The sequence below is a fragment of the Bison bison genome, unplaced genomic scaffold, assembly GCF_000754665.1.
Source record: "Bison bison bison isolate TAMUID 2011002044 unplaced genomic scaffold, Bison_UMD1.0 scf7180017864289, whole genome shotgun sequence".
NCBI lineage: Eukaryota > Metazoa > Chordata > Mammalia > Artiodactyla > Bovidae > Bison > Bison bison.
The window spans coordinates 18,973,917-18,982,608 of record NW_011494861.1 but is presented as its reverse complement, the minus strand read 5'-3'; positions in this window follow the sequence as shown (position 1 = coordinate 18,982,608).

Below are 8,692 nucleotides of genomic sequence, written 5' to 3'. Positions count from 1 at the left end.
TAACTGTTGCTTCCTGACCTGCATACAAATTTCTCAAGAGGCAGATCAGGTGGTCTGGTATTCCCATCTCTTGTGACCACTTATTCTTTTATAAGCATTATTTTGAAACTGATTTATGTTTAGAATGACTACCCAGACTGAAAAGAAAAAAAATTATAGTTTTGTTTGCTTCTCTAGAAGTCAGCTATCTAGTAATCCTATCTCTTATGCACTGTAACTGGAAACCAGGAAATAAAAAAAATAACCCCCTGAACAGTTAATCTAAATATCAGAAAATGCAGATGCTAAACTTCTTAAAGTATAATTTTGGTATAAGCAAAACTATATATAATGCCTATAAAAGTTATGAATCATCAACTATGAATCTACTACCTGTCATAAGAGCTAGACCATTGCTAATACTTTCAAAGCTATCACCCATCTGTAGGTCTGCTAATCTCCTAGAGATAATTACTCTTAATTTTTAGCCATATAATGCACCTGTTCTTGGAAAATTTTTTCTTGCATATATATTCCTAAATAACATAATCTTGAGGATTGTTTGATTTTTTGTTTTAGTAAAATAAAGTAGCATTCTGTATGTAGTCTTCTATATGCAGTCTTCTGGATTTGCTTTTTTTTTAATTTAGTTTTTTATACACATTCTCTGTGCCCAGTGGAGGTAATAACGGAGCTAATAATAATTCATTATGCAAAATGGAGGTAATAATACTTCAATATTTCACTGTATTTTTATATAAGTTAAACAGGTTAATATAGGAAATAACTTAGAGAACAGTTCCTAGCATATAGATCATGCTTTTTATCTTTGTTAAAGAAAATATACTTGTATTCATCCATTTTTACTACAGTATCAGTTCAGTTCAGTTATTCAGTCGTGTCTGACTCTTTGCGACCCCATGGACTTCAGTATGCCAGGCTTCCCTGTCCATCACCAACTCCTGGAGCCTACTCAAACTCATGTCCATTGTGTCAGTGATGCCATCCAACCATCTCATCCTCTGTCACCCCTTCTCCTCCTGCCTTCAATCTTTCTCAGCATCAGGATCTTTTCCAATGAGTTGGCTCTTTGCATCAGGTGGCCAAAGCATTGGAGTTTCAGCTTCAGCATCAGTCCTTCCAGTGAATATTCAGGACTGATTTCCTTTCGGATGGACAGGCTGGATCTCCTTGCAGTCCAAGGGCCTGCAATACACTGCAGTATATATCATATTTTATATACAGTTGTTTCCTCTTACCCACAGTTTTTATTTCCAGAGTTTCACTTACCTGTGGTCAACCACAGTCTGAAAATATCAAATGGAGAATTCCAGAAACAAACAATTCACATTTAAATTCTTTGCCATTCCAAGGAATGTGATAAAATCTTTTGCTGTCCTGCTTCATCGCTCTGAGGATCCTGAATGATTGACCTTGTCTGCTCTAAATATCCAGCCATCCACATTATCATGTCTCAGTGACCTGGGATCACTTGAAGAGGATATGCCTCCTTCTGAGGGGTCATCAGAAGGTCAATAGAAGCCAAATACTACATTGTTGTTATTGTTATTCAGTCGCTAAGTCATGTCTGGCTCTTTTGCGACCTCATGGACTGCAGCATACCAGGCTTCCCTGTACTTCACTATCTCCAGAGCTTACTCAACTCATGTCCATTGAGTAAGTGATGCTATCCAACCATTTCATCCTCTGTCACCCTCTTCTCCTCCTGCCTTCAATCTTTCCCAGCATTAGCGTCTTCTCCAAAAAGTTGGGTCTTCACATCAGGTAGCCAAAGTATTGAAACTTCAGCATCAGTCTTTCCAATGAATATTCAGGGTTGATTTTGCTTAGGATTGACTGGTTTGATCTTGCAGTTCAAGGGACTCTGAAGAGTCTTCTCCAGCACCACAATTTGAATGCATTATGATGCATGAGTCATTTGCCTCACTTTTATCTCATCACATGGACATTTTATAATCTCACATCATCATAAGAAGGATGAGAACATTACCTTATGATATATCGAGAGAGAGACCATATTCACAGTATTTTTATTACAGTATATTGTTATAATTTTCTATTTAAATATTGTTAACCTCTTACAGTGCCTAATTTATAACTTAAACTTTATCATAGGTATGTATGTATAGAAAAAACATAGTGTATATAGGGTTCAGTACTGTCTGTAGCTTCAGGCATCCACCAAGTTCTCAGAACCGGTTCCCTGCTGGTAAGGGTAGACGACTGTATACTCTAAATTACTAATTCGTTCTCCTGTTGATTGGCATTTGCATGATATCCAGGTTTCTGTTGTTACAAATAATATTGATTTGAATATTTTTACTCATGTGCTGTCTTATACCTGTGTGAGTTTCTTTAGAGAATATACTACCAGTATAATTGCTATATCACAGAGCTTGAGTACATTCAGCTTCACAACATGGTTGCCCCCGTTTATACCTCTATTAGTGCAACATAAGAGGTCTTGCTGTTCACATCATCGTTGTCACTTGGTATTGTCAAACTCGTAGATATTTGCACTCTAGATTGGGTAAATAATGGTTTATTTGTGTGCATTTGCAGAATTTCTAACATTGAACATTTTTAAAATGTTTATCCTTCAGGTGTCTTCTACTATAAAATAAATATTTATATCATTTGCCCACTTTTCAAGCTGATTAGTGTGTGTGTACGCAGGATATTGTTGTACTCTGTAGGTTTCCATGCTAATCTTTTCCAGTTAAGTATGTTATAATGACCACACACTCTATGATTTATTTTTGTTCTTGCTTTGTGCTTTATTTGAAAAAGATTTATTTGAATTAGGTCTTAATTATGAAGTAATCAATCAAATCTATATTTTTCATAGGTTTACTGCTTTTTGTGTTTTGTTTAGGAAAATCTTTTTAACCTAAGTTACAAATTTATTCTATGTTCCAAAATGTTTCAAATCTGGGATTTCACATTGAAGTCTCTAAGTCATATTATATATGATATTAGGTATGGATTGCATTTTTTCCTAGGTGAAAATAAATATGTCCTAATATCCTTAAATCCCTATGTTGGTTGACTTTTTCATTCTTTGCACACTGATTTGCAGTGGCACCAAATCACAAATAAATCTTTCATATTTGCATGAGTCCATTTCTGAGTTCTGTATTCTGTTCCTTTGGTTAAACCATCAGTTTAAACACTAATCACACTGACTGACTTACACAGATTTTAAATGCATCTTGACTTTTATATTTTTCTCTTCTATAGAAGTGTCCTAACTATTCTTCATTTTATGCCCATATAGATTTTAGTATAAACTTTCTAAGAAGTTGAATGTTTATTGGAATAGCATTGAATGCAAAGATTAATGTGAGAAGAATTGATGAGCTATATTGAGACTCCTATCCATTTGCATGATATGCAGGTGTGTGTGTATACACACATATATATACATTTTATATATATACATATATATTATGTATATATACATATACACATTATATATATATACACATATAAATATATACATTTATTTAGGTCTTTTAAAATCTCTTTCAAAAAAGTTTAAAATTTTTTTTCCATAAAATTTTGAACTATTTTACACATCCTTGAGGTACTTTTTTTTGCTGCTGTTTAGAATATCTTAAAAAAATTTTTAAACACTATTGTTGCTATATAGAAATTTGTTTTACTACTTCAATATGTTAATAAGTGGATTTGCCTTCATATTTTTCTGTGAATTACCCTTAAGCTACTGTAGTCAATCAACTCATTTATGACATCATAATTTTCTATTAGACATTTGATAGATTTGTTAAACTTTTCAAAAAAATGTAACCATTTGTCTGTAACTTGTCATGGATTTCTTTGTAGATAGCCATATTATCTATGAAAATGTTTGTTTTGTTCTTTTTCAAATCCTTATATTTTTACCCTCGTTTTATTTTACTCATTCAAATATTCAGTAGAATATTGAACACAGGTATAGTTGTAACTTTTCTTGGTTTAAAATAAAATTCTTCTAATATTTCATATTTAAGAATGATCAATAGACTTGGAATAACTGGCCTCTGTCACATTAGTTCCCTTATAGTTCTAGTTGTTATGATTTGGTGTTGAATATTATCAAATGCTTATTTCTGCATCTATTGAACTATTGATGTGGTTTTACTACTTCAATATGTTAATAAGTGGATTTGCTTTCAGATTTTCTGTGAATTACCTTTAAGCTCCTGTAGTCAATCAACTCATTTTAGCACTGTAATTTTTTACTCTTCTGAATTAATTTTTATAATATTTTTTGGAAACATTTTAATTACTGATTTAATTCCTTTAATGAATATAAGCCTTCTAGGGTAGATTTTCAGAAGTTATATTTTTCATGGTTGTCCTAAATTAAACTAACTTTTCAAAGTTTTTGTTAAGTTACTCATACCACTTTCTTCCTTTTTAAATTGAGATATAGTTGATTTACAATATTGTGTTACTTCCAAGTGTCCAGCAAAAATCACTAATAATTTAAAATTCATTTTCATTATAGTCGGTTGCAAGATATTGAATATAGTTGCTTGTTACATACAGAAAATTCTTGTTGTTATTATATTTTATACATGATAGTGTAAAATTGTTAATCCAGTACTCTCAATTTATACCTCCCCCCTCCTCCTTTGGTAGCCATAACTTTATTTTATATGTCTAAGTCTAGTTTAGTTTTATAAATAAGTTCATTTCTATCATATTTTAGATTTCACATATAAGTCATATAAAGTATTTGTCTTTCTCTGATTGATTTGCTTAGTGTGATAATCTCTAGGTTCATTCATAATGCTGCAACTTCTGTTTTATGCTGAGTAATATTCCATTGTTTGTGTGTGTGTGTGTGTGTGTGTGCATACTCTTCCCAACCCAGGGATTGAACCCGGGTCTCCCTCATTGCAGGCAGACGCTTTAACTGCTGAGCTACCAGGGAAGCCCACACATATACATACATACCATATATTCTTTATCCTTTCATCTATTGATTGACATAGGTTGCTTTCATGTCTTGGCTATTGTAAATAGTACTGCTATGAATATGTGGGTGCATGCATTTTTTAATTTTTCTGGATATATGCCAATGAGTGGGATTTCTGGATCATATGGTAATAGATGCAGATTACACCGCCCTTATGGCAGAAAGCAAAGAAGAACTAAAGAGCCTCTTGATGAAAGTGAAAGAGGAGAGTTGGCTTAAAACTCAACATTCAGAAAACTAAGATCATGGCATCTGGTCCCATCACTTCATGGCAAATAGATGGGGAAACAATGGGAACAGTGGGAGACTTTATTTTGGGGGGCTCCAAAATCACTGTAGATGATGATTGCAGCCATGAAATTAAAAGACACTTGCTCCTTGGAAGGAAAGCTATGACCAACCTAGATAGCATATTAAAAAGCAGAGACATTACTTTGCCACCAAAGGTCAATTTAGTCAAGGCTATGGTTTTCCTAGTAGTCATGTATGGATGTGAGAGTTGGACCATAAAGAAAGCTGAGTGCTGAAGAATTGATGATTTTGAACTGTGGTGTTGGAGAAGACTCTTGAGAGTCCCTTGGACTGCAAGTAGATCCATCCAGTCCATCCTAAAGGAGATCAGTCCCTGGGTGTTCGTTGGAAGGACTGATGTTAAAGCTGAATAATACTCCAATACTTTGGTCACCTGATGCAAAGAATTGACTCATTTGAAAAGACTCTGATTCTGGGAAAGATTGAAGGCAGGAGGAGAAGGTCGGATGGCATCACAGACTCAATGGACAGGAGTTTGAGTAAGCTCCAGGAGTTGGTGATGGACAGGGAAGCCTGGCATACTGCAGTCCACGGGGTCACACACATGACTGAGTGACTGAACTCAACTGATGGTATCTCTATGTTTAGTTCTTTTAAGGAACCTCCATAACCAATTTACATTCCTACCAACAATGTAGGAGGGTTCCCTCTACTCAACACCCTCTCCATCATTTGTTATTTGTCAAAATTTTGGTGATAGCCATTTTGATAAGTGTGAAGTGATATCTCATTTTAGTTTTGATTTGCATTTCTCTAATAAATAGTGATATCAAACATCTTTTCATGTGTCCATTGAACATTGTATGTCTTCTTTGGAGAAACTTCTATTCAGATCTTCTGCCAATTTTTTGATTGGGTTGTTTCTTTTTTGATATTGAGATATTCATATATTTTGGAAATTAAACCTTTGTTAGTTGCAGCATTTGCAAATATTTTCTTCCAGTCTGTAGGCTGTCCTTATGTTTTGTTTATGGTTCCCCTCACTGTGCAAAAGCTTATAAGTTTGACTAGGCACCAGTTTTCTTTGTTTGTTTGTTTTGCCTTGGAAGACTCAAGAAAATATTTCTATGATTTATGTCAGAGAATGTTTTGCCTGTGTTTCTTCTAGGAGTTTTATGGTATCATATTTTATACTTAAGCCTTTCAGTCATAGTTGTCTTTTGGCCTGCAGGGTCTTAGTTCCCTGACCAGTGATCAGATCTGGGCCTCAGCAGTGAAAGCACTGAGTCCCAACCACTGGATTACCATGGAATTCTACCACCTTGCTGAGTTTATTTTGTGTATGATGTGAGGGAGTATTGTAAATTCATTGATTTGTATGCAGCTCCAGCTTTCCGGAAACAACTTGCTGAAGAGATTGTCTTTAAAAAAGAGAGAGAGAGACATTATCTTATATTCATTGTATATTCTTCTCTTCCTTGTTGAAGGTTAATTAACCATAGGTGTATGAGTTTTTTTCCTTGGCTTTCTATTCTTTTCCATCCACCTATATGTTTATTTTTGTGTCAATATCATGCTGTTTTGATGACTAGCTTTGTAGTATTTTCTGAAGGACCTAGAGGGTTATGCCTCCAGCTTGGTCTTTTTTCCCTCAAGATTGCTTTGGCAATTCTGGATCTGTTGTGGTTCCATATAAATTTTAGGATTATTTGTTCTAGTGAAAAATGTCAGGAGTAATTTGATAAACATCACATCAAATCTGTAGATTTCTTTGAGTGGTGTAGCCATTTTGACTACATTTATGCTTCTAATCCAGGAGCATGGGATATATTTTCATTTTCTTGAGTCATTTTCAGTTTTCTTTATCAATGTTTTATAGTTCTTAGCATTTAAGTCTTTCACATCTTTGGTTAGGTTTATTCCTGGGTATTTTTTTTATGTGATTGTAATGGGATAGATATTTTTTCTTTCTGATATTTCATTGTTAGTGTAAAAATGCAACAAATTTCTTTTTATTAATCTTGTATGTTACCACCTTGCTAAATTCATTTATCAGTTCTAGTAGTTTTTGTGTGACATCTTTAGGGTTTTCTGTATATAGTATCTTGTCATCTACATATAATGTATATTTTACCTTTTCCCTTCTTATTTGGATACCTTTTATTTCTTGTATGATTGCTCTTCTAGGACTTCCAATATTATATTGAATATAGATGGTGAGAGTGAGAATCTTTGACTTATTCCATATTTTAGCAGGGAGGCTTATAGCTTTTCAACATTAAGTATTGTTGGGTGTTGGTTTCTCATAAATGACTTTTACTATGTTAATATATGTTCCTTCGATATCCACTTTGATGATAGGTTTTATCATGAATGGATGTTGAATTTTACCAAATGCTTTTTTTGCGTCTGTTGAGATAATCATGTGTTTTTTGCCTTTTTTTGTTGTTGATGTGGGTGTATCACATTGACTCATTTGTGTATGTTGAGCCATTCTTGTGACCCTGGAATGATTCCAACTTGACCATGGTGCATGATTCTTTTTATGTGTTGTTGGATTCAGTTTTCTAATATTTTGTTGAGTATTTTTGCGTCTATATTCCTCAGCTATTTTGGCTTATGGCTTTCTTTTTTGGTAGTGTCTTTGTCTGGTTTTGATATCAAAGGTGGCTTCCTAGAATAATTTTAGGAGTGTTCTCTCCTCTTCAGTCTTTTAGAAGAATTTGAGAAGGATGGGTATAAGTTCTTTGCATTTTGTAGAATTCCTCAGTGAAGCCATCTAGTCCTGGACTTTTGTTTACAGATAGCTTTTTTTTTTTTTTAAACCACAGATTCTGTTTCACTTCTAGTGATCCATCTGTTCAAATTATCTGCTTCATCCTGATTCAGTTTTGGCAGGCTATAAGTTTCTATACACTTGTTCATTTCTTCTAGGTTGTCCATTTGGTGGCATATAACTGTTCATAATATATTCTTATGGTATTTTGTATTTCTGTGGTATTTGGTTGTTATTTCTCCTGTTTCACTTATCATTTTGTTTATTTGGGTTCTCTCTCTCCTTGGTGAGCCTCACCAGAGATTTGTCAATTTTATTTATCCTTTCAAAAAACCCACTCTTGGTTTTATTGATTTTTTTTTCTATTTTTTAATCTAAATTTTAAAAGAATTCTCCTTTGACCTTTATTACTTCCTTCCTTCTGCTGCCCATAGTTTTTTTTTTTTCTCTTTCTACTTATTTTTGGTGCTAGATTAGGTTGTTTACTTGAAATCTTTCCTTTTTAAAAAAATTTATTTATTTTTCAATCCTTGTTTTTTTTTTAAAGCCAGGTCTATATCACTGTGAATGTACCTCTTAAAACTACTTTTGTTACATCACATGTTTTTTGTGTTTGTATTTTCATTGTCATTTGTCTCTAGGTTATTTTTTAATTTCCTATTTAAATTCATTGTTGA